The 26308-nt window shown below is 43.0% G+C and overlaps 1 long non-coding RNA gene across 1 annotated transcript; it reads left to right on the plus strand.

Moving 5' to 3' along the window:
- Positions 1-5146: 5146 nt before the first annotated feature.
- On the plus strand, positions 5147-23784 carry LOC148056543 (uncharacterized). Its single transcript, XR_015703115.1, has 4 exons — positions 5147-5236; positions 21348-21471; positions 21994-22335; positions 23546-23784. It is a non-coding gene; the product is annotated as an uncharacterized LOC148056543 (long non-coding RNA).
- Positions 23785-26308: the final 2524 nt, after the last annotated feature.

Below are 26308 nucleotides of genomic sequence, written 5' to 3' on the forward strand. Positions count from 1 at the left end.
GTAGAAGAGGGAGTCATGGTGTAAATATCAAGCGATAGCTAAAAGTGAATTTACCAAAGTTCAATAAACATAAAAATGATGAATTTAGATGTCATGTAATTAACTCAGAATTACACGAGCAATAACCAAGTAATTATACCTTTAATAATGCATTAAACTTGTCAGGAATACTTAGTCATTCAACTAGAATTTAACAAGATAGCCTATAGCAAGTTACAGTAATTAGATATCACTACTGAAAACATTGACAGTTCCTAATTGATACCTTTTATTATAAAATTAAATGCCAAACATTTCTTTTGAGTGGATTAAGGAATAATATTAGCTGTGTTTAAGACCATACTGCCTACTCTTATAAATTGCATGCAGGTAAAAAAAGGCAGCAACAACAAAACCCTAAGAAAAAAAAAATGTATACCAGCTAAACCCATCAATCACTTACACAAATTTGGTTCAAGTTCTCACTCCTGTGATTTAAATTACAACCTAAGAGTCTGCTCTCCGGCTGGTCTGTCAGCAGCAAAGGAGAAAGGGAAGTGGAAGAGAAAACTTTGTGAAACAGGTAAAGATATTAACAATTGCATCATCTGGAGGATGCAGGTCTTCAGTGTGAATAAGGTACATTGTGGTCTTTGCAAGAGTACAGCAGGAAAAATAAACAAGCTCAGGAGTTTGTAAATTAGATACTAAGGCAGGACTTGGGCTTGCTAACAACTAAATCAGATTGTTTAGACTACAGGAGAAAGTTTTTTGGTTTTGTTTTTTTTTTTTTGAGAAAGAGATGGAATGGAATTGAAACTATGTGTTTACTTGCTGTTTCTAAATGTGGGAGATATTTCTGCTGGTTTTATGTTGTTCAGTCTATGCACTCGGAAAAGAATTATTTTTCTTTTTTTTTTCTTGTAACCAAACCAAAAAGTAAAGTTTATTCCAGGGGAAACGGAAAGAATAATGTAAAAAGAAAACAAACAAACAAAAAACCAAAAAAACCACCCCCCAACTTTTTTGTCGACTCAAAATGTAGCTTTTCCATCATATAAAAATATTTTGTTTAATTCTATTTTTTAAAAAACTTTTGAACCATTTTCTTATTTACAACAATAATTCCTATATTTGGCCTGAATTCATAATTTTTTTCTTAAAGTTCATCTTTCTAGCAAATTTCTTGGTGGAGAAAGTATGCAATCCTATTCTGGATATGTACTGGAATCTCTGATGCTTAGTGGAACCATCTGTACTCTAAACCAAACTAAACACAGATTAATGCTGTCTGTGTGAAACAGTAGAGATCAGCTGGAATGATCACATACATCTTTTGTCTTTTTTTTTTTTTTTTCTTCATCTGTATAATTACAAGTCTTATCAGGCTGCATGCTGAGCTATGTCTGATTGTCAATAAGATCTCTCTTGATTGCATCTTATATAAGTATTCCATGTCAATTTGCAGGATGCAATTCCAGGGTCCAAACAACTATTCCTTAGTACACAGATACAAGGTCCTGGCCTTTTTTGCTACACTGATAACTAAATTAATTCCTAAAATGTAGGCTCCCAGCTACCAACTGGTTAATTTCCCTGTACCTTTAATGGTACCCCTCTGCTCTGATGTATGGTGGCTCTGCTGAGCCCTTTTCTCCAGATACATAAGATTATTCATGAAAATGAAACTACTGCATTTATGTTTACATGATTCTCAGCCAGTTGCGTGGCAACTGGAATTGTCTTACTTTTATGCATATTAAAACACTCAGTAGATACCCTTTCAATAATTAATTGGTAATGAATGTAGAGGCTGTAGAATGCTTTATCTGATGTCTTTAGGGTTTATCCAGTGGTTAAACTGGCTAAAAAAGCCTTGTTTTTCTGTATTAGGACTTCTTTAACAGGAGATGCCATGTACCGTTCTCAAAAATAACAGGCAGTAAGCAAAACCCTAGAGGAGCTAACTGACCTGAGCAGCATCAAGGCCAGCTAAGTGTGTGTGTTTGCAATGCACAGGACAGAAACCGTGTATGTTGCGGAGCAGACTGCAAAATCTGTGCTGTGAGGTAGACAGCAGTAATTTTCAATCCATTTTCAACACCTCTGATGTTCTTGACGCTCACCCAGCACACTGCCTCTCTCTTTGGAGTCCCCCGGTTGGCTCCTCCAGTGTGCAACTTTCTCCTCAAAATGGTCAACATCAGAACAGCAATGCTGTGGCTTGAAATAGTCCTGCAGGACTTACTCCTCTCCTAGTTGACTATGAAATAAAGGGTTTCAATTTCATATAGAAAGTGAGCTTTTGTAGACTCAATAAATATTTCTTTTGTTCCTTCTTGCTTTTTTCCTGGCCTGTTCCAGAAAAAAAAAAGAAAAGGTCATCTTAGCTGTGGCTAGACTTCCCCATTTAACTGCATCACTTTGGCAATTTCACCTCCCCATTGTACTTTTGGGCTTCTCTTGTTAGAGAATTGGGATTCCAAAAACTGCACTAGCTGGGACTGGCCACCCTTTCTTCCTCATTGGAAATGTGAACAGGACTTTTTCTAAAGAAAAGACAATGAGGCAAATCTCTGTTTTCTGCATGGTTTTTATAGTTGTTTTAACACAAGATGGAGTAAGAGGTTTCTTCATTCTTCAGGTCTCCTTCTGACTCATTTAATTAGACCTGAGTGGTAATGGGTTCTCATGCTTTGTGGAAAAGTTGTATACAAGCTTGTTTGGCCTTGCTCTTGTTAGCACTAGCTCCGCATGGATGTTCGTGCAACTGAGTTCATCAGTGAAGTCATGCACTGCATTGCTTCTCCCCTTGCCTGTAGCATATCTGGAGTTTAAGTGTCACCACTTTGTCCCAGTGCGTATCTGCTTGTACATATGTATGTGATGAATGGAGTGGCCTCACTGACCCTGTATGCAGTAGCAGCATGTTCAAGGTATTTTCTTGATGCTTCTTCCTTATTGTTACCACTAATGTAATAGATTGTCATGTTGTTTTGTTTACCTGTGAATACCTGTGTGTGTATATTTATACATAGGTAACGTACTCAAACCAGTTTGCTGCTATGAAGGCTATTCTGTAGAACGTGACTTTGTCATTCGGAGTTAGTTGAAACAAGGTATTCTCAGCAGCTGGCATGGGAACTCACCCAGCAGATACATATCTGCATATCTGCTCATGCGGTTCCTCAGGTGGGTGCACAGTTACCATGGCTGCAAGATGCAATCATGGTAAGTCATATAAATGAAAGATACTATTGATTATTCGTTTTTGCACACACCATTACATGCAGTCACTTTTGAAAACAAGGCTCGGGGCATAATTGGTTGCCAATGGAGCTTCACCAAGTTGGCTGCATACATTTGGTTTCCCTTATTTTTACATTTTAGAGAGGTATTCATGCTGATTCTTGGAACCTTTCTTATGACTTTGAATTTCCTCCTAGATGTGTCTCTCTCTGCATTGCTCTTGTGTTATGCACCTAAAATAGATGATGTGTTTAACCTTTCAGATATGCTGGTTGTGGTGTTCTTTATCTCTACAAAACAAGGAATTAAGCATTACCCAAAAGGCTTCCCAGGTTTATTCCCAGAAGCAAAAGTATAGGAGTTTGTTGAAAGCCTGAGACAAGAAATGTGTGGAGGCAGATTTGACAAAGTAATTGACGGGGTACTACTGAACAAGTTGCTGGGGAAAATCAGACAAATTCCCTCTTGAGATTCAAAGATTACAAAGTATATTGTGGGCTCTCAGTATTGATCCTGAGGATGGGAAGCTGCTGGTGGGTGGGTGCTTTTCTGGGTTCTGCACCAGCGTGAGCAACCTTACGCCATTGAGCACAGAGGAGGTACCTGTGTTCTCCTAGGCTGCCAACTAATGAAGTGACAATCGGGTGTGATAACTCACCAGCCAGTGCTGGATTATATAGAGTCACTGCAGCCTATTAACGCTTTGTGAAAATCCTGTATGGCTTAGCTTCCCTGAACCTGAAAGGCATTAGAATAAGGACTGAAAACCTGAAGCCCATATGAATCATAGGATCGTTAAGGTTGGAAAAGACCCTTAAGATCATCGAGTCCAACTGTTAACCTATCGCTACCCAGTCCACCACTAAACCATGTCCTCAAGCACCATGTCTACCCGTCTTTTAAGTATCTCCAGGGTGGAGACTCAACCACTTCCCTGGGCAGCATGTTCCAATGCCTGACTACCCTTTTGGTGAAGAAGTTTTTCCTAATATCTGACCTAAACTTCCCCTGGCACAGCTTGAAGTCATGAGTGTTCCTGGGACAGCAAAACTAGAGGCTTTCAGATGATTTTTTGAGCCAGTTTGAGATGGGGGACATATGTCTAAACAATTTTCTGTATGAATGCCCAACGTGTTGATTATGGGGCTTTACATGAGGGCAGATCCTCTGGACTGCTACACATCATCTCCCTTGATGTAGACAGGAGAAAGGGTACAGTAAATTATCACCTAAGTATTTTTGTAGTAACTTTCAGCTTTCCTGGAGAAAGTGGAGTCCAGCCTGTCCTTGTAGGTCCTGATCCTGTAATGTGTTCGAACCTGATTTGCCTTCCACTGAATTTCCTTTAGACTCCACTTCAGGGTCATGGACTTCAGGTACAGTTACTAAAGAAAAGCTGATCTGATCTGTTTGCTGTTGCTGAAAGGAGGCATAGAATCTCCAGAAGAGGTTGTTCTGGGCTAGTTCGCTGCTAGCTCCTGAGTTAGTGAGCTCAAATAGCTCAGAGAAAGGTCCCATAGCAGTAGAGCTAGTGCAAGGTAAGGGTTGGAGTTGTGCAGCTGGGAGCGGGGAAAATGGGAAGACACTAAAATTCCTGCCCTTTTAGTGACAGTGATGATGTGGGCTGAGCAAGGTCATGCACAGACCTCTCTCCCAATCCAGTAGGCAGTCTTTGTTCTAGGTGCTGTAAGCTCTCAGGTCCGTTCTTTTCTTGTAGTAATAATTCTGTTAAAAAGTCATAGTTTAATGATACTTTCTTAAATATATTTTTTAAACTAATGCGCTGTTCACTCGGAAATAATCACAAGCAACATGTCTCCTGATTCCTACATGCAGGTCTGCTCACAGCTTTACAGTGGGGGCTGTGGTGCCACAAGAGGAAGGCTTTGGTGGTTACACTGGGAAATGCGGTGTTCCCCCAGCCTGCTGTTTGTTTCCAGGCATTCGCTGCGGTGTGCTGACCCTTTGAGTTTTGGTGCTACATTTGTCTGACTCTGCTGTGGATGAGGTGAGTAAACATATTTGAGTTGAAAATAACCTTGCAAAAAGGGTTTGGATTTAGTCTATGCTAATTACTTGCAGGCAATTAAAGGGTCAACACGAAGAAGGGAATGAGCCAAAGGAAATAAGAGATAAGTGGGGAAAGGATGTCTTAATTAAGACATTCATGATTGCAATGATAGAACTGGTAGAAAATGGCGTATAGAAGAGTTTCTCTAGAGCTACAAAAGTTAGTCCATAATTTTTGTCATATATTAACTGTATTCTAGCTGCTGCATAAATTTTCCTTCAGTGATGTGCACCATGTAATAACCTAGATAGATAGATACACCTTAACTATTATCTTTCCCAAATGGTGTCGGAGCACTGGACCAGTGCATTACACCACAACTGCAAGCAATCACACCATAGGTGTTCAATCTGGAAAGGTCCACAGAATATATTTCTCATACCGCCTACTTGTCACAAAACATTTTCCAATGACTTATTTAAGGCCTAATGAAAAACACCAAAAGGCTATAATACACTAGAGGAAGAGAGCAGGAGAAATCAAAGTCATGAGCAGTGTCCTAAGGTCTGGAAACTGCAGGTAACTTCCTGAAATTCCCAGGTAATCCTAGGATGCTGGTGGTGCAGGCAAAAAATCTTCAGTGATCGGTATCCATATGGCTTGGAGGAAAGCTCACTCCTTCTTAATGCAACATCTTGTGATGGTTGAATTCTGTGTGCACAAGTAAGATATACCAAAAAATAACCAATGGTTCTAATGTTGCTATAGGCCCTGATGTGCCCTTCTTGGTGTCCTGTTTCTAGTTATGGCTGTCTTCAGTGAACCAGGGGAAAGCAGTAAAAATCCTCAGAGTCAATTTTTTTCCCCCTTTTGATATATGCAGCTTGTGTGATAACAGCCAACGAGACCTGCGTGGGGCTAGGAGCAACGGTGGGAGATTTAAATGTGGTGTAACCAAAAGTAGCCCTCAGTCACCGAGGTGAGCAGGTCTGGCGCTGGCAGGATCCAGAGCGGAGCACTCCAGCGTGGTGCACGGGGGGGGGGGGGGTTCCCAAATGGGGGAACCTCAGGGGGAGCAGAGAGACCTGCCAGGAGCCCACAGCTAGTGCGACAGTGGTGGAGGAGACCTGGGTAGGGCCAGGAGCAATGGCAGCTAAGCCCCCTGCATATATAAAAGAAGCCTTAGGGAGCACTAGTGACCAGAAGTGCCACCAACAGGGCAGGCAAACAGGGTGTGGCACAGCAGTTTGGGCAGAAGGGCATGCAGGAAGGGCAGTGAAACTCTACCATTTCAACCAGGGAGCAATGGTACCCACCCGGCAGAAAGCTATGGCTTCTCTAAGCTCTGCGCCCACCACGACTGATGCAGCTTCCCAGACAGAGCTCCGGTGGGAACATGCTGCCACCCAGGTGTCAGGCTGCAGGGTGTGCCCTGCTCTTAAACCAGTACTGGATGGCAGCAGCAAGCACACCTGTGGGAGGTGCGCCCAGGTAGAGGAGCTCCTTCGCTTAGTGATAGAGCTCTGGGAGGAGGTGAATAGGTTGAAGAGTATCAGGGAAAGCAAGAGAGAGAGAGAGAGTACTGGAATCGCACCCTACCTTCCCCTGGGACAGTCCCGACAGGCAGACAGGACACGTGATATGGAGGATTCCCTACCTTCTCCCTGCCTGGCTGAACACAGTGACTTGAGGGATAGGGGGCAATGGCGACAAGTTCCTGCCTGGCGCAGCAGGCACGTCTCCTCTGTGACTGCCCCACCTTCCCAGGTGCCCATGCATAGTAGGTATGAGGCTGTTCACATCAAACTGAATAATAACGAGGATGACGGTTCATTTAGCTTGGAGGTGTCGTCAAGGTTAAGTCAGTGTATGCCCTGCATCAAAACTGCTTCCATAAAGAAAAAAAGATGGTTCACTGTCATGGGAGGCTCCCTTCTGAAGGGAACAGAAGGCCTGATAATGCAGACCAGACCCATATTTTAGGGAAGTCTGCTGCCTCCCTGGGGCCTGGGTAAAAGGTGTGAAGAGAAAACTTCCTACCCTGGTATGGCCCTCAGATTACTATCCATTATTGATTTTTCAGGTAGGCAGTGATGAAGTTGCAACTAGAAGTCTGAGGGCAATCAAGTGAGACTTCAGGGCCTTGGCACGACTGGTTAAGGGATCACGAGCCCAAGTAGTGTTCTCCTCTATCCTTCCAGTTGCAGGGAATGATAAGGGAAGACACAGGAAGAGCCAGCAGATCAGTACCTGTTTCTGAGCCTGGTGTCACCAGCAGAATTTTGGGATTTTTGATCATGGGCCGATGTGCACAACTCCAGGCCTGCTGGTGACAGATGGGGTACACCTGTCTCAAAGGGGGGAGAGAATGTTTGCACAGGAGTTAGCAGGGCTCATTGAAAGACCTTTAAACTAGATTTGAAGGGGGAAAGGGATAAAACCAGGCTTGATAGAGATAAGCCTGAGGGTGGCATGCCAATGTTTGAGGGACGACGTGCTAGCAAGGTCCTTTGGTCTGCTGTCCCAGTGGAGGTAGGGAATGGAGAGCCATCCGGCAGCAAAGACACAAGGATTATGAATGTGTTAGAAACCACAAAAGTGCCTGAGAGTGGCCGTGTAGGAACTGGGGCTTCTGCCCCCAGAAAGGTGGCAGGATTAATAGCCCAACTGAAGTGCATCTACACCAATGCAGGCACCATAGGCAACAAACAGGAGGAGCTGGAAGCCATTGTGCAGCAGGAAAACTATGACATAGTTGCCATCACTGAAACACAGTGGGATGACTTGCATAACTGGAGTGCTGCAATGGATGGCTATAAACTCTTCAGAAGGGATAGGCAAGGAAGGAGAGGTGATGGGGTAGCCCTGTATGTTAGGGAATGTTTTGATTGTCTGGAGCTTAATGATGATGACGGTAGGGTTGAGTGTTTATGGGTAAGAAACAGGGGGAAGGCCAACAAGGCAGATATCATGGTGGGAGTCTGTTATAGACCACCCAACCAGGATGAAGAGGCAGATGAAATATTCTATAAGCAGCTGGGAGAAGTCTCATGATCGCTAGCCCTTGTTCTTGTGGGGGACTTCAGCTTACCAGGTGTCTGTTGGAAATACAATATAGCAGAGAAGGAACAGTCTAGGATGTTCCTGGAGTGTGTGGAAGATAACTTCCTGACACAGCTGGTGAGTGAGGCAGGTAGGGAAGGCGCCCCGCTGCACCTCTTGTTTGGGAACAGAGAAGGACTTGTGGGTGATGTGATGGTTGGAGGCTGTCTTGGGCACGGCGATCACAAAATGATAGTTTTTGATTCTTGGAGAAGCAAGGAGCGGGGTCAGCAAAACTGCTACCTTGGACTTCAGGAGAACAGACGTTGGCCTGTTTAGGAGACTGGTTGACAGAGTCCCTTGGGAGGCAGTCTTGAAGGGCAAAGGAGTCCAGGAAGGCTGGACATTCTTCAAGAATAAAATCTTAAAGGTGTAGGAGCAGGCTGACTCCATGTGCCAAAAGACGAGCTGGTGGGGGAGAAGACCGGCCTGGCTGAACAGAGAGCTTCGTCTGGAACTCGAGGGGAAAAAAAAGCGAGTTTATGTAGGTTATGTAGGAAGAAAATTAGAAGGGCCAAGGCCCAACTGGACCTTAATCTGGCTACTGCTGTAGAAGACAACAAAAAACGTTTCTATAAATATATTAGCAACTAAAAGGAGAGCTAAGGAGACTCTCCATCCTTTATTGGATGTAGGGGGAAACATAGTGATAAAGGATGAGGAAAAGGCTGAAGTACTTAATGCCTTCTTTGCCTCAGTCTTTAACAGTCAGACCAGTTGTTCTCGGGGTACTCAGCCCTCTGAGCTGGAAGACAAGGATGGGGAGCAGAATGAAGTCCCCATAATCCAAGTAGAAATGGTTAGCAACTTACTACACCACTTAGACACATACAAGTCGATGGGATGGGATTGTATCCACCCAAGGGTACTGAGAGAGTTGGCAGAAGTGCTCACCAAGCCACTTTCCGTCATTTATCAGCAGTACCGGTCAACCGGGGATGTCCCGGTTGACTGGAGGTTAGCAAATGTGATGCCTATCTACAAGAAGGGCTGGAAGGAGGATCCGGGGAACTACAGGCCTGTCAGCCTGACCTCGGTGCCAGGGAAGGTTATGGAGCAGATCATCCTGAGTGCCATCACGCGACACATACAGGACAACCAGGGGATCAGGCCCAGTCAGCATGGGTTTATGAAAGGCAGGTCCTGCTTGACTGACCTGATCTCCTTCTATGACAAGGTGATCTGCTTAGCAGGTGAGGGAAAGGCTGTGCATGTTGTATACCTGACTTTAGTAAAGCCTTTGACACTGTTTCCCACAGCATTCTTCCTGGAGAAACTGGCTGTTCATGGCTGGGACAGGCATACTCTTTGGTGGGTAAAAAACTGTCTGGATGGCCAGGCCCAAAGAGTTGTGGTGAATGGAGTTAAACCCAGTTGGTGGCTCATCACAGGTGGTGTTCCCCAGGGCTCAGTATTGGGGCCAGTCCTGTTTAATATCTTTATCGATGATCTGGATGAGGGGATTGAGCGCACCCTCAGTAAGTTTGCAGATGACACCAAGTCGGGTGGGAGTGTTGATCTGCTGGAGGGTAGGAAGGCTCTACAGAGGGATCTGGACAGGCTGGATCGATGGTCCAAGGCCAACTGTATGAGGTGCAACAAGGCTCAGTGCAGGGTTCTGCACTTGGGTCGCAACAATCCCATGCAATGCTACAGGCTGGGGGAAGAGTGGCTGGAGAGCTGCTTGGCTGAGAAGGACCTGGGGGTGTTGGTCGACAGCTGGCTGAATATGAGCCAGCAGTGTGCCCAGGTGGCCAAGAGGGCCAATAGCATCCTGGCTTGCATCAGGAATAGTGTGACCAGCAGGACCAGGGAAGCGATTGTCCCCCTGCACTGGTGAGGCCACACCTCCAATACTGTGTTCAGTTTTGGGCCCCTCACTTCAGGAAGGACATTGAGGTGCTGGAGCGTGTCTAAAGAAGGGCAATGAAGCTGGTGAAGGGTGTAGAGCACAAGTCTTATGAGGAGCGGCTGAGGGAGCTGGGGCTTAATCTGGAGAAGAGGAGGCTGAGGGGAGACCTTATCACTCTCTACAACTGCCTTGAAAGGAGATTGTAGCGAGGCGGGGGTCAGTCTCTTCTCCCAAGTAACAAGCAATAGGACAAGAGGAAATGGCCTCAAGTTGCGCCAGCGCAGGTTTAACTTGGCTATTAGGAAAAACTTCTTCACTGAAAGAGTAGTCGGGCACTGGCACAGGCTGCCCAGGGAAGTGGTGGAGTCCCCATCCCTGGAGGTGTTTAAAAGATGTGTAGATGTGGTCCTTAGGGACATGGTTTAGCGGTGGACTTGGCAGTGCTGGGTTAATGGTTGGACCTGATGATCTTAAAGGTCTTTTCCAACCTAAATGATTCTATGATTCTGTAAGGTATTTGTGATCCTTGCAGAAAGCTACTATAAGCGCTGAAATATGGGATTAACACAATATGAAGACGAGGTGGGCACACTATGAAAAGATTTGAAGTAACCTATTTATTATGTCCTTATTGAAAGTATTAACCTTTTGTGACAGGATAAGGAAAAATGAAGTTAAGACGACCTAGCTGTTTCATAACTATGTAAGTACAGATATCTCTGTTTCAGATAGCAATGGGAGTTTTCAGTGTCCACCAAAATCTAAATTTCAGTCTTTGTTTTATTAAAGCCCTGACTCGGCAGATCCTTTCAGCATCGTTTTGCTTTCAATTACATTATGCACAAACTGGCTTAAATGCTTTGGACTCCCCAGTTTGATTCCAAGTGAGATAGAAAATGGCAAAATTTAGAACATGGAACCAGTAGGTGCACTAATCCCCTGAGGTCCTTGGTGCCAAGATGTATTTCAAGTCTGGCCCATGTGCAAAAGATCCTCTTCGCTTTTTACAGTTCATTTAACCAGGGGTGCTTTTGACAGAAACCAGCAAAATATCCTGGAATTACCTAACACACTCCAAGTGATTGTCCAATGGTTTGTGTATCGTTCCCATGCAGAGGTTATATAAAAATGTTCTGTTGCTATGTGAACTGGAGGTTTGTTTTGGTGTAGCATCAATACCCAGGAGGGCAGAAAGGGGTAGGGGGAGGGAAGAGAAGACAAGACACTGGCATAGTGCCAACCTCTGGAGTTTTTTGCGATGATAAATGGTTCACAAGGAGTCAGCGTGACCTGCCAAGTAAACCCAAATGCTCTCAAGGAGCCGTGGGCTTCAGATACTGCTGACAGACAAGTACTCCTTATCAGCTTTTTTGTTTAAACATACATGCAGAGCGTGCACACATAGGATATCTGCTATAGCAAAAGAGAAGGCATGCCAGCAAAGTGGACTGCACTGGCAGATAATGTCCACTCAGATGTCCAGGTCTGATTTTACTTTTTCCCCCCTTTGACTTCTATAGAAACTGTACATTTCCTCTCAGCTAGAGGCATAGATCGCAGTAGATACCCTCTGCTTGTGATGGATGAGTTGCGGAGTACAGCGAAGGCCTCGTTGGTTTCTAAAGGGAGAAATTCACATTCAAAAATTTTGACTGAGCTAGAGGGGCCCATGTTTCTGTTGTAACTGTTTCAGAGGTAGAGCTTCTTTTCATTTGGTTTGATTTTTGTTTTGTCCTTCTTATTGGGTTTTGTTGTATTTGATTCAGGTGAAAGGTTTAGAAATTATACCTTTGAAAATGGATTTCATATTTATTTCCCATATTTTTTTTTCCTTATCCACTCTCTGCTAGAAAGTGTCAGTCTTGTTCTGATGGGCAGGTCAAGGCACGAGCTCAATGGTGGTTTGAGGAATGCTTGTGCACTACTTGGAAATCCTGGCTGATTTTATGGAAATCTATCTGTAACTCTAGCCCCCGTGGTGCATCAAGCAGCCGTTTGCTGACAGAGACTGTAATGCACGCAACTTACTCTTGCAGGAAACAACTACAGGACAATCAAAGATATAATTGATGTGAAATAAGTATTCCCTGGCAGAACAGACTTAAGGAATTGACCAAGCTGAAGAAAACTGTTTTTCTCCAGTTACTCTGAGGGCAATTTTGAAACAATGGAAAATCTTCAGGAGATTATTTGAATGTAAGAAAACATTAGAAAGGTTCTACCTTTAACAGAAGGGGAACCATTCAAGTCTTCTAAACCTAAAGAGAATGAAAAAAAAAAAAAAAAAGAAACAAGATAGATTGAGAAATTAAAGATGTAAACTAGAGAGAAAAGATAAAGGGATTGAATCATGAGTCTTCCACTGTTTGGGTTGAGTTGAATCATCTCTCTCTTATCCACTTTCCCTGTGTATACAAAGGGCAGGCGACAGGGGAAATAAGAAAGACATTATGAAGCATAAGTTACACAGGACATTTGAAAATACAAAGTGTTTTAATAGTAGTAACTGTGAGCTGAGTGGATTAAATAGGTGCTTTGGTGAATAGCTGAGTTAAACGATCTGTGAGTCAGGAGCCGTGAAGATAGAGCCTGGTGTTGGCGGCAGTAAGGCTGGTGGTGAGCCAGCAGGAGACATTTCTTAGGGGAGCGAAGGGAGCAGAAGAAACCCTTGGAACAAGCTGTGCCATGTATCCCTGAGACAGTTCTGCTTGAGCTGGAGAGTTTGCACTGTGCAATGAAGCGCTGGGAAGACTTCCCGGTGTGGGCTTCAGGAGTGGTGTAGCTACATTAGCTTTGTGCCTGACATTAATAGCTCAACAAGCTAGTGGAGCTGATTAGCACCGCTCTGGTGAGGCTCTTCTCTTTCTGCACTGGAATTAGCTTTGTCAGTGTTAGTGCAGGGTTTTCTGTGCTGCACTTTGCTGTAAGGTGTTGACGAGCCCTGAAAGCTTGACCATGAACTTATTTGATCAAGCTGAATCCTCTGTGGTTCCCATAAAGCACATGAAGTTAATGGAATAATATGTTTTAGTAAGCACAATGCAGACGCAAGAGTTAACGCTTGCAGTCCATACCTGGCTTTCAACTTGATTGACTTTGTCGTGACACTTTATTTATCACTTTGTGCATCTGTAAAATGAGGAGAGATGGCAATAGGTATCAACTTTCTGTTATGATTGGATAGAAATGGGCATCAGATTGAAAAGGAGAGTCTAGGAGATAGGTTGACACGAGTGGGTGAGACTTCCGGGGATAAGGAGGTGGATTATCTGATTGGGTAACGAATTGTTCCCTCTCTATTTTGTTACTGTTGCCATCAATGTGAAGGCCAAATATCTGCCATACATATTTGATTTTGTGAGTGGGACTTAAGTAGATGGAAAATCAAATCAGAGCCGAGAACTAGCCTGAAGGCAGGCACATCCTAATGCAAAATTTTTTAAAAAAGGGACTTGAGAATTCCCTGTGGCACAGCTTCCCTGTCCCGCTGATGCAGCATGGACTGGTTTCCCCCAATTTCCAGGAGACCGAAGAAATAAAATACTGTTCTGTCAAAACTGAAGTGCCTCTGCGCAGCAGATGAGGAGGGTTTTGGAGTTCTCCTCTATCTTTTATTGGTTTAATTTTTTTTTTCCTTTTCCATCCTGCGTTTGCACTTTAAGAAATTGTCATTGGGGCCGGGGGAAGAAGGCAAACAAAAGTTGACTTTTGTTAAGCGGCTGAGACTTGGCAGTTGTGTGGAGGTCACGGTGCTCCGTCAGTGTCAGCCTCCATTCCCCAGAGTTGTATCCTGTAATGTATTTATTTATCATTACAGACGGCCAAAATTTTTTTTCCCTTTCAGTTTGTTCTGTCCAAGGCCGCAGGGTTCCGACAGAGATCAACAGCATTCCTGCAGTGATGAAGCAGCTCGTCAAAAGCTGAATTAGATGTTAAATCTTTCTGAAGTGGGGAGGAGGTGGAAGGAGGGGAATCACATTGTGCTAAGAATTTATCATGTGTTGTTTCCTGTGAGATAATGTATAGGAGAAGATTTGTTATGGTGCAAGTTTCAAACTGCTGTTTCAGGGCTACAGTGTCTGCCAAGCTTATGATGTATTTGATCTTTTCTGAAAGTCCTTCTTTTCCTTTTCTACCTTTTGTTAAGTGGTCTGTCTAACAGGTAGGTAAATAATTAAAATACTCCACCTATTGAAATATGTACAGGTAAGCACCAAAATTTGCACGGATAAGAGGAATAAGCAGAAATCTGCTAGATTAGACTGTGAGATTCAGTGAGGCTTCAGCTCCTGGACAGAAGGTTAGACACTCAAATTGTCTCTTAGCTTTGCAATTGGATATGTTAGACAAGTTGTGTAGGCGTGCCTTTTTGTACAAACTGTTATGAATTTTGGTGCAGACCTCGAAGAAAATAAGGCCTTGCTTTTCAGAGGTGCTGCATATGCCCAGCATTACTTAAAGCCAAAAGGAGCAACAGCTTGACGTTTATTGAACCATTCTGCATCAGTGACCGTCTTTTACAGTGCAGGTCACTGTCTCAAGCTTGTGCACTTGTAACATGGTGGAAATACTCTTTGTGTTCTTCTTTTGCTCTTTCATCACACTCCTTTTTTTCCTCAGAAGGAAGTATAGATAAGTCTCATATTCATTTGTGCTTTCTGATATAATTGTGTTTGGTATCTGCAGTCATTGAAAGGGGCCCATAGGCAACTCATGTACCTTATTAATGGAGTATAAAGTGCACCCCTTTTCAATCTCAGTTGAGAGGGGGAAAGTGTCAGAAAGATTTTTTTTTTTTTTTTTTTTTTTCTTTCTTCTCTCTCATCCACTGAATAAATATGCTGGTGTAAGAACCTTTCGGGTAAAATAGTTTTGCTCCGATTCTTCAATAAAATGTCAAGTGCAATGATAGATGAACTGGCAGTCCTGAAGTTTGCTCAACGTTGTTTTATTCTCAGTATCTAGGTCAAGATATTTCTGGTTTGCTTGGATCAGACAAAATTTCCACAGATCTTAAATAACACTGTTTAATATTATAAGTGGTTTGGTTATCGGGCAGGAAGGAAGCTTATTGATCAGCAGGATAAGCACTGTGTGCATATGAGCCATCTTTTCCTGCCTGGCTGTAATGAATCTGAAGACCAAAAGCAGGCATGGCAATTGCTCTCTGCTGAGGGGTGTGGGAAGAAAGCTTGTAACGTACCTGTCTCCCTACCTTAGCTGCTTGCGTGGTGTTCTTTGCTAGAGGCACCTGAATAACCCTTAATATAACTTTTCCATAAAGCAATCCTGGAAGTAAGTGCTAGTGTGTACTTTGCAGAGGAGGGGGTGAGGTGTAGAGGGGAAGTCACAAATTCATCCAGTGTTGAGTGAATTTGGGCCTTGACTTTGGACTTGAACCTGCTCTACTTACTGTCTAAGTGTTGGTTTGGCCTCTGGACTGGGTCAACGTGCTTGTCAGATGCTGGTTCCCACCTGAGTGTCCTTATGGGGAAAACAAGACTGGTTCAAGCCACTAAGCTCAGAAAACTTGAGCAGATATCAAACATGTCATGGGTGAGCGATGACTTTGGCACTGCAACCCCTAACTTCATCCAGGCTTTGGGACCTCAATCAGCTACTCAAGTTGCCTGATTTGAGTACAAGGGACTTAGAGGTCAAATATTGATTCTTCCAGAAAAAAAAAAAAATGTTCTGACTTTTCTAGGTTGTCCTAAAAGGAGCTTTTGTCCATCCTTCTTCTTGGAGGTTTGAGATGTTGCTAAAGAAAACCAAGGTAACCTGCCTTTTCTCAAGCAGAAAGATACATAAGTTGTGACATCATCTTTCTTAAGAATGGCTCCCATCTTTCACATTATATTATTTACAGAAAACAGCTCATAGGGTAGTAGAAGAAATCCCTGAGTGAGCATCATGGTCATGAGATGAAATATAAAATCATGGTGTTTCCTCTGCCCATTCACTCAATAAAACTTGAACTCTTTCTGTGAAGTAGCTAGGCTTTGACAAGAGGAGTGGAGAGCACCACCAAGAGCAGGTAGCCAGGGAATTACAGCATCATTCTGGGACACAAGAGATGTTTATTTGAAGCCCTCTGGTTGAGAAGAGAAACTTCTGCAGGAATGCAGGAGCTGCTGAGTAATTCAGTAAAGAAGCAGTGGCATCTATGTGGTGTGGTTTGGCCTGAAAGGAGGCCCAGGCAACCTGCTTTGGGAGGAGCACACCCCACCTGCTTGGCACTCGCCTGCAGATTCTGCAAGGGATTTAGGTAGATGAAAGCCTGTTTTGTGAAATCCAAGCAGGGCTAGGTGCGAGCTTGGCGAGCAGCCCAGCTCAAGTGGTGACATGCGCAGATGCTGAGCTGTGTAGGGAGCGCTACTGCTGGAAACAAAGATGCATGAAGAGTTATGGATTAGGCACATCACCTCTTTCAATGAAGGCACCCAAAGGGCAAGTTGCGCAAGGTGGCCAAGCTGCTCTAACAGTTCACTCCTGCCAAAAGAGGGAAGTCTCTCTTTACCACCCAGTTCTTGTTAGATCTTTGCTGAACCAGTTCCCCACTCTGACTGCAGCAGTGGTGAGCTATCAGAGCAAGTATCTCATGGGACTTCATCCTGTCAGGTGTTTGCAGAAGTTCACAATGAAGCAGAAAAATGAATCCTTGCATCTGGGGTACTATGCTAGTGCCTTCTCTGCCAAGCAATTTTATTTACCATGCTTTCCTGTTTACCGTTTCTGAAGGATCTTGAAGAAATTACAAGAGTGACGGTTATGAGAGGGGACATACTCCAGGTTGGCAAGACTGGTTTGTGCTTTGTTACCACATTGCCTCTTTCTAGTAAAATGGACGTGCCGGTGGTATTCCCTGACTTTCTTGAGCTCTCGTGTTAACTCTGGTAAGTGTGTATAAATGGAAGAATGAACATCGTACAGCAAATAACATTTTAGTTTTCAGTTTTTTGTAGAAGGTCTGTGTTTCACGCTGGAAAATGCCTCTGCAGCCCACTTTAGATGGGAGTGTTGCTGAATTGCTTTTCCTGGTTCTTTATTTGCTCCGTATTCCTTCATGTTGTATCAAGCTGTCCAGCCTGTGTTTCGGGGAGGATCTGATCCTCATTCTGACACTGCAGGTCACCTAGCAAAGCCCCCTGGTAAAGCAGTGTATCTGTCACAATAATATGCTTCCAGTGCACAGAAAGGAAATCCAATAGAAAAGTGACATGATAAAAGATAAGCTGCGTTAAACAAAGACGTTTTCTGTGTATCACATCAAAACATGGTGTATTTCATAACGCAGCAGTGCACACTTCATCAGAATCCCAGGGAAGAAGCAGACCTGCTAAAAGAATAACATTTTGGTGCCAGGGAAGTTATGCATTTCATAGATCTCTGTTGTATTTTGCAGAGATATTTGCAGCTACATTCAGCCTTGGCTAAAATGTAATGGCAACATGTTGTAGGAGCCAGTTCTCCTTAGGGCTTCATATAGCAACAATGGAGCTATAAATGATGTTATTGAAGTGGTAAGTGTCAGAAGGCAAGCGGAATGTAATTTCAATTGGGAGGTGCTTTTGATTAATCAGCCTGTTTAAATGCTGAGCCGTCCAGGAGAAAATCCAGTCAGGTTGCTTTTTAGACACTTGAAGGGGAGGAAGTTTGACTCTGCTCTACATGCCTGGTTGCAATTGATCCTGCTCTTTATCCAGATCCACTCTGGCTAGAGCAGAAACTCAGGGAGAGAGTTCATTTTCCTGCATGCAACCTCCCCTAACCACTGGCAGCTGTTGATGTGATGCATACCTTGCTGAGAGGCAAGGCGGATGGATGGGACAGGGATTGTTGGTCTTTGCTCAACCTGTCTCCTGCAGGCACTTCTTGCCCAAGAGAAACCTCAGCTCAATGTTTTAAATGGAAACCTTTCCTAACATTGTCAGCCTCTAGTGAAAAAACAAACAAAACAAAAAAAAAGAACGTGGTGTTTCATGTTTGCATAGAGGTTTTGGAAAATATAACTTAGAGCGTGTCAGAGAATGACAATGTCTTGCAACCTTTTTCATGGGCACTTCATTTCTGCAGCATTCAAAAGAGCAAAGAGCTGATCCCCTGTTACTTTTGTGTTTACTTTGGAAGGGATCTTCTATAGCAGAGCCGGGATTGTCTCTAAGGGACCAAGCTGTAATTAAGAGTCTCGTGTATTCTGACTGTATGAGGAGAAAAGCCAATTTTATAAAGATATGTCTCCTTTCTCTGCCCTTGCCTCCCCACATCTACCTGTCCCCACTCCAAAAGGAGATTGAAAGGGAAGAGGATGGCTGAGTGGGACAGTGAATAGTGCTCTTGGCTGGCACCAGAAGGGACTGTGCCAGCAGCAGAAGGACAGAACTTGGTCTGCAGGGCCCTTCTACTTTACAGTAGAAAATCCTGATAGGGTTTTGTTTTGCTTTATACTTCAGAGTCAATAGGTTGGTTTTCTCTTCCCTCTCCTATTTTTGGAGTCATAAATTTACTATTTTCTGACCATGGAAGGAGGAACTGTTTGAATGCAATTACTCTGTAATGTACAAGAGTGGGACACCCCCCTGGGCCTGGGGGAATGGCCGGGGTGCATGTGCGGTGTGTGGAGGGGAACACTGGGCAGCAGTGGGACGTGGATCTGCAGAGTGCTGTCCGTGTCTGTGGAGTGATGAGTGGGGGGTTTCACCATCGGCACTTAATACTAGTGCTCCAGGACCTACGCTGTGTCTGCGGGCTTGCGGGGGAGGCTAAAATAGATTCTTGGCATAAGGTCTTGGATCTTGGATCCTCTTTGCTTAATAGATTGCTCTGTCTCCCTAGTGATACCACTGCAGCTGCAAGCCACAGAGGCATTTTGGCTGAAGTCCTCTTGGTTTAAAGGAGAGAATACTGGATAGATCTCCTCAGCAGGAGCATGACTGAATGCTCTCTTTCCACTCCAGCCTGGGAGAGTCCAATTCTGCTGACCTGAGGGACACATCTCCTCATGTCCCAGGCTCTGGAGAAGAGAGAAATAGTGTGTGCAAAAGTTTTCAGTTTATATAGAAAGATTTGAGGTCTCTGGCCAAGAGGCTTTTTTGTGCCTTCTTTGGCTTTTGGAAGTTGCTGAGTTTATTTTTGTCTGTATGAGTTGGCCTGTTTTTTTAATATATGGCAAAGGTGGCTAGAGTCCTGGATAGACACTTTTTTGTATTTCCTATAAAGCTAAACAAATACATTAAATAAAGGTCCTTTCACCTCCAGGTTGGTGGTTCAAATCCAGTCGTGCTTGGGAACAGAACTGTTCAAGCAGTAAAAATAAAACATCTCTTGATTTATGAATAGAAGTGTCAAGTTTTGACTTGTTCTGATTACTGGCATCACATTATTTGTGAACATTCAGACAACTGCCAGAAATTCATGAAACACGTTTGTGAATCCCAGAAGTTTCATAGACTTCAGCCCGAGTGATTATTTGCTTTCTGGTGAGTAAGTGGGCTGACTAAAGAGGTATAAAAAGAACAGCTAACTAATGCTCAGGTCCCATAGTAGTAATAATGAGATGCAAAGGCTTTTGTTTGCATTACACAGAAGAGCGTGGCAATTCTGCTCCAGTTTACACCAGGCAATTGCCATTTGCTCTGGGGAACTGTTGTTACCGGTTTGAGAAAGCCAAGGAAGAAGGGATCCAGCTTGACTTTCAAATCTTACATTATTTTCTGGGACAGCTGTTGGGGGGGGGGGGGAATCTATTTTTTGCTTGAAAGCTGAATTATTATATTGGAGAAACCATAGCAATAATAATGTTAGGTAGTGTTTGTAGAGTATGGGAGGTGGGGAAAAAGCAGGACTGTGGTTCAGAGCTCTGTGGAAGACAGGATGGAGAGCTGCTTCCTGACACACGAGCAGATCAGCAGCTCTTTGAATTTGTACTAGCATTAAAGTGCCTTAAAAAGCACGGGGATTTGGCAAATCCATGTGGATTTCACACCAGGAGTAGAGATGCTACAATTAGAGCCTAAATTCAAGGCATAGGTGTGCTAAGATGCCTCTCTCTGTAGCAGACCCTGCTGTACACCTATTTGTTGGGCCTTCAAAAGCTATTAGTGAATACCACGCTGTGGGAAACTTGGCTAAAAGCAATGGCAGTACATGGCCTACGGTATTTCAGAGCTACTCTGGGACTAACTGTAAATGACATTTTAAACAGTTTTTTTAATGTTCTTTTCCTTCCTCTATGTAAGGCTTTATATTCTCTCACTGCTTTCTCTCCATCTGCAGAAAGTAAAATTTAGAAAAGGTTATTATAGCTGCTTTGTCACAAGATGTAGTACTTGCATGGGGAAGTTGCAGGATAGGGATAACACGGCATGCTTCTGCTGCCACTTTGCATAAGTGTGACTTTAAGACATTACTTGTAATTTCTATTGGTATTATAAATAATAGATCAGGTCCACAATTTATTTGCTAAAGCTTCCAACAGATGCGGTGTAATTAACAGACTGTAATCATTAGGTTTTGGAGGGAGGGTAACATATCAATTTTTTAACTGCTTTTCCACTTAGAAATACATCCAAGCAGTGATGCCTCCAGAGGGATATGCACATGGATGAATGTGCTTTGTGCATGCCATTTTATATACATTCTCACTTTGCTTTCCAAGTATTAACATGTGTAAATCCCTTTGGCATGTGCAGATACGTGCAAGTGGGTTGTGGATCTCTAGCATTTATTTGCATATGGAAGAAAGCATATGTGGAATTGTGTGCACTGAGTTATGCTTGCACTGAAGTCCTTTGCACATTTGACCTTGCGTAGTATCTCTTCAAATATGCAACTCGGTGATTCAGTTCTTTTTGCCTTAAAAATAAAGGCAGGGTGACTTTGGTTGGAGTAATAACGATATTATTTTAGGAAATAAACCTTTGAGGCGTATTTCCCAGTTGCATGTCCTTTAATCTAGGAACAGGAAAACCACAGATATGGAGAAACCAGTTTTGGTGGACGAATACAGGTGTAGCTCAGTGGTACGGGTATCGAGCTGGTACCCAAGCCTCCAGTGAGCACAAGCCATTACTGCCAGGGAGGTTGTTCTTTTTACCCACAAAAAGCATAACCCTGTGGCTGCAGCATGACACCACGACCTCTTTATGGTTGTAGGTCCCGTCTGTTCAATGGACTTGTCCAGCAAGTTGTATTTAGCCCACAAGGTCTTGGAGCAGGAGGGAGACTGCAGTGCTGTGATGCCCGTTCCCCAGAAGAGTGCGAGACGTGGCCCAAAGGAGTGAGTCTCATACAAGTGATTCAGGATAGTAATTGTAATTAGCTGCTGGTAATGTTAATGCATGCATTTGAGTGTTGAGGGTGGTTGAAACACGGAAAAAAAAAAAAATCTAGGAAGAACTGCTTTTCTCTACATGTTGGGAGGGCTTCTAATATTTTTGTCCAGTAGCTCCTAATTTCTGCCAATTAATTTTATTCTTTGTGCATGGAACTAAAGATGATGGCAATATTTGAAAGCATTTCCTTGCAATGCCAGTTAAAACCTAAGAAATTTTACCAGGGAAGCAGGTGAGAGTCTTGTGGCAAACTGTCAAGTTGTGCACCTCTAAACAGCTACCCTTGATTATTTAATTTTTTTTTTTCTTTTAAACAATAAATAAATGAGAGTACTCATGATTTCCCCTATGCAGGCAATCATGCTTACATGGATTTTCTTTTCCTCTTTTGGAGAAACTGGAATTTTCATATTGTGTCTTTTAGCTGCTCTAATTCAGGTTTCCTACTGTTATGTCACTTTATTTAGGGACAGTGTGGGAGACAGGAATCTGAACTGACTGCCTGATGCTTAAGAAGGTGAATAATGACTTGGAGAAGACCTTGTGCGTATCTTTTGATCTTTGGGCTTCAGACACCCCTTCACCCATAATTAACTTGTGTGTTGACTGATCACCTGAGTGATCAAGGGAGACTCAGTATGTCAGTGGAAACCAGGAAACTATTACTCTATGGCAAAACAGCAATCAAGGCAACTCGTCTATGATACAAATCAGAAACCTGCAAGAACAAGTCACATAATGGCAAGCTGTACTGGAGATGGATGATATCCTAAATCATTATCTTCAATAGCATCAATTATGTTTACAGGGTGAGTAAGACCATGGTATCTTTGTGGCAAGGGCTGCATCCAGATAGCAGCAGCAGCAACAACAAAAATTAAAATTACAGCATGAATTTCAGGAGGGGCAGTGCACTATACACGACTAGCCAATAAATCAAGACCATCAGTGGATTAGATGGAGTGGAATGGTAATGGTTATCATTCTGTTGTATAAAACGTGCAGCTTAGGGTACATAGATCATTTAATATATATACGAATTTGAAATCAGCCAAAATATATGTTAGGCATTTTTCTTCTGAGAATTATGTTATGTTTTTAAAGCGTAAGTGCTTTTCAGGACAAATTTTATCATGTTTTGCATTCAAATGAAACATCTACTCTATGTGTGAAGCCCTTGCGTACACTGCCTGTGAAAGTGGAGGGAGTCATTGGATTTATAGGTTCTTTTGCACATTCTGTCAAAGTCAGACATTCTGCCTAATGTAGCACACGGAATAGGAAAGGCTTTCATTGCACAACTTTCCATAAGAGAGATAGTGTTTACTGTCTGACACATCGCAACGTGTAAACAAAGACTCAGAATAAGTCTGTATTAAAAGAAGAAACTCCAACTAGGAAGGGATTAAGTTAATAACATTTTCTGTAATCTCTTTATCAGCATTTCTGTGGCCAGTTTATGATAATAAACAGGCAAAAAAAGATCATGTTGAGATGGAAGTAAATTTCAGTCTGATATGAGTGATGTACCTCATAACGAGTTATAATTAGAAGGGAGGCTTCTTACAGCACTGTTCCTCTATAAATCATAGCAGATATAACCCCAACTTGTACAACAGCTATGAAATATGCTGTGAAATGTGAAACTCATGAAATAGGTTCTTTTGTTGCAATTTCATTCTCAGAAAAGGTCTAATTTGACACAAGCTCGTGCCTTTTTTTTTTTTTGAGAGGTTACTTAAAAATAGAGTAAACAGCCTCAATTCCCTAGAAAACTGTATTAAAATCCCATTTAGTAATGACTGTTTTGTTTTTTATAATCACAATTTGTGCAAATCTGAAAGCATTGCATATTTTGGTATGCAGCATCCTTTCATGGAAGAGTCGATCAAAAAAAACCCAAACAAAACTTGTCTATGGCATGAGCTTCACGTTGAGCAAAATTTTACACTGAACAAGAAGTCAGAAATACAGGATGGTAACTAAATAAATGCATATTTTCCTTTCCTCTTCTGACAGAGTCAGCTTTGACCTGGCCTGGTGCCCACCCACTTTATTCCAGATGTGACCATGGAAAGTCCATAGGGGAGGCAACCATAGGGAAGAAGACCTCACTGGCTTAATGCCTAAAAACAAAACAAAAACCAAATAGTAAGATTCCTTGGGTCTTTTTCTTGTATTAAGGTCTAAGTCTTTTTCCTATGATATTTTATTATATTTTTTAATAGAAAACGGATGGGTTTATTTCAGAAGTGTGTTCCCTGAAAACCTATGGGCCTCTCAGGACTGTTGGTATGGTAGGGGGCTGTAGCTGCCTCTATTGATCCTAATTTAAAGTTGTAATTGCAAATAAAAACATCACTATATCCCCCAGGTACCTTAATTGAAAGCATTGATTGACAGGAGCAAAGCATGATAAGAACTTCTACATGGGCCAAGCGTTTATGGACATTTTAACACCTTCATTTCAGCATGGCCTCAGTTCATTCTTGTGTGGAAGAATGTCACAGGCATTGGGGAGAAACCTTCACTCTTCTAATACATGACCTCGTTTCTTGGGCTCCACTTAAAACAAAGCAGGGGACCTACCTAGGACTTTGTAGGCAGCAGGAGGATCACTGACTTGGTCTCCCAGATGGCACAATTGTCTAGAGAAGCCACATATACGTCAATGTGTCAAGGATATGTGCTCTAGTTGTGTCAAAAGTACTAACATAACAGGTTCCTATAAGCGTGGGACACATAATATTATGACTATGAATCAACTTCCTAGTCTGAAGTGGATTAATTATTTACATCTTCACAAACTTTTTCTTTCAATCATCTCCCCATAGACAGAATGAAAGAATTTGAGACTTTTTAACCTTACAGTATGGTTTTCTCTTGGTACAATGTGGAATAGGATAATGTCAGGTCACTTTCTTCACAGCATCAAACTGCTGTATTCCAGAATTACTCATTATATTCTATAATATTTCAGGTTCAGGCATGAAACCGACGTAGTCTGCAGAATCACTGTGTACACCTTTTAACCGTATGAGATGTTCCTGTTGGTCCGTATGTCAGCCTCTTAGCTCTAGCTTACCTGCTACGTTATGCCAAAACTTTTCTGGTCTTAACTGATATTGCAGTTCATTAAATAGATCCTTCAGTGCAATGCTACAGGCTGGGGGAAGAGTGGCTGGAGAGCTGCTTGGCTGAGAAGGACCTGGGGGTGTTGGTCGACAGCTGGCTGAATATGAGCCAGCAGTGTGCCCAGGTGGCCAAGAGGGCCAATAGCATCCTGGCTTGCATCAGGAATAGTGTGACCAGCAGGACCAGGGAAGCGATTGTCCCCCTGCACTGGTGAGGCCACACCTCCAATACTGTGTTCAGTTTTGGGCCCCTCACTTCAGGAAGGACATTGAGGTGCTGGAGCGTGTCTAAAGAAGGGCAATGAAGCTGGTGAAGGGTGTAGAGCACAAGTCTTATGAGGAGCGGCTGAGGGAGCTGGGGCTTAATCTGGAGAAGAGGAGGCTGAGGGGAGACCTTATCACTCTCTACAACTGCCTTGAAAGGAGATTGTAGCGAGGCGGGGGTCAGTCTCTTCTCCCAAGTAACAAGCAATAGGACAAGAGGAAATGGCCTCAAGTTGCGCCAGCGCAGGTTTAACTTGGCTATTAGGAGAAACTTCTTCACTGAAAGAGTAGTCGGGCACTGGCACAGGCTGCCCAGGGAAGTGGTGGAGTCCCCATCCCTGGAGGTGTTTAAAAGATGTGTAGATGTGGTCCTTAGGGACATGGTTTAGCGGTGGACTTGGCAGTGCTGGGTTAATGGTTGGACCTGATGATCTTAAAGGTCTTTTCCAACCTAAATGATTCTATGATTCTAATTATAAAATAGCATACACAGGTAGAGTATTTTGCAAAGTCCATGTCTGAACAAATATATAAGTGAATCTAGGCAAATCTCACTGAGGTGAATATAGCCTTGATATAAATGGATCAAGCCAGGGAAGTCATAGTGATGTAGTGAGACCTATGCAAGCTGGTGGTTGCAGCTACAGAGCTTAATCTCTCTGTCTGCTTTAAATCCCTTTCTAAATATCTATGTGATAGAGCAGCTGATGTGAGAGATTTGGGGAAGACGTAGAAGACGATGATGTTTCTCCTCCTCTCAGGGCAGTTTTTGTGAATGAATGTGTTAAGAGGATTTGAGGAGGAATAGAAGATTGTTCCACGATAGTTTCTCATTGCATCTGCCCACATTACAGGGTTAGGGCATGCAAAGCATATTAAGTATGCCAAGGTCTTTTATCGTGACTGGTCCTCAGAGAAGACGAAAAAACCCCTTTTCCTTAAAGGAAATGGTGGAGGCTTAAGATACTGTATGACTCTTTCAGAATAGGAACCTGAAATATAACAGAGGGCACTCCTTGCACTGGCATTCTCTCAACCTGCAAGAACATGACTATTTTGTAACTACTCAGGGAGGTGAACACCCAAGACCTTCAAGGTACCAAAATGCTTTCAGGGATCTCAGCCCAAGAGATCAGCTCTTCTTTAGCAACTCAGATTATTTTATCTTCAGAGCCAAATAACTCTACTTATGGTACAGTATAACAAGCCAGTCATGTCTGCTTAATGTACTCAACTTGGACAAGTAAATCTGTATGGCAAGAAATATTTTTATAAGTCTTAGATTAAGATCAATAGGGGGAGAAAAAAAAAAGGTTTACCACTATGATTGGCTGGAAACAAGAGTGAGATGTCATTACTCAGGGGAATGTATTCTGTCAGGCAG

This window comes from Nipponia nippon, unplaced genomic scaffold, assembly GCF_047370975.1.
Source record: "Nipponia nippon isolate SJK-2023a ecotype South Korea unplaced genomic scaffold, ASM4737097v1 scaffold_13, whole genome shotgun sequence".
NCBI classification, from domain to species: Eukaryota; Metazoa; Chordata; class Aves; order Pelecaniformes; family Threskiornithidae; genus Nipponia; species Nipponia nippon.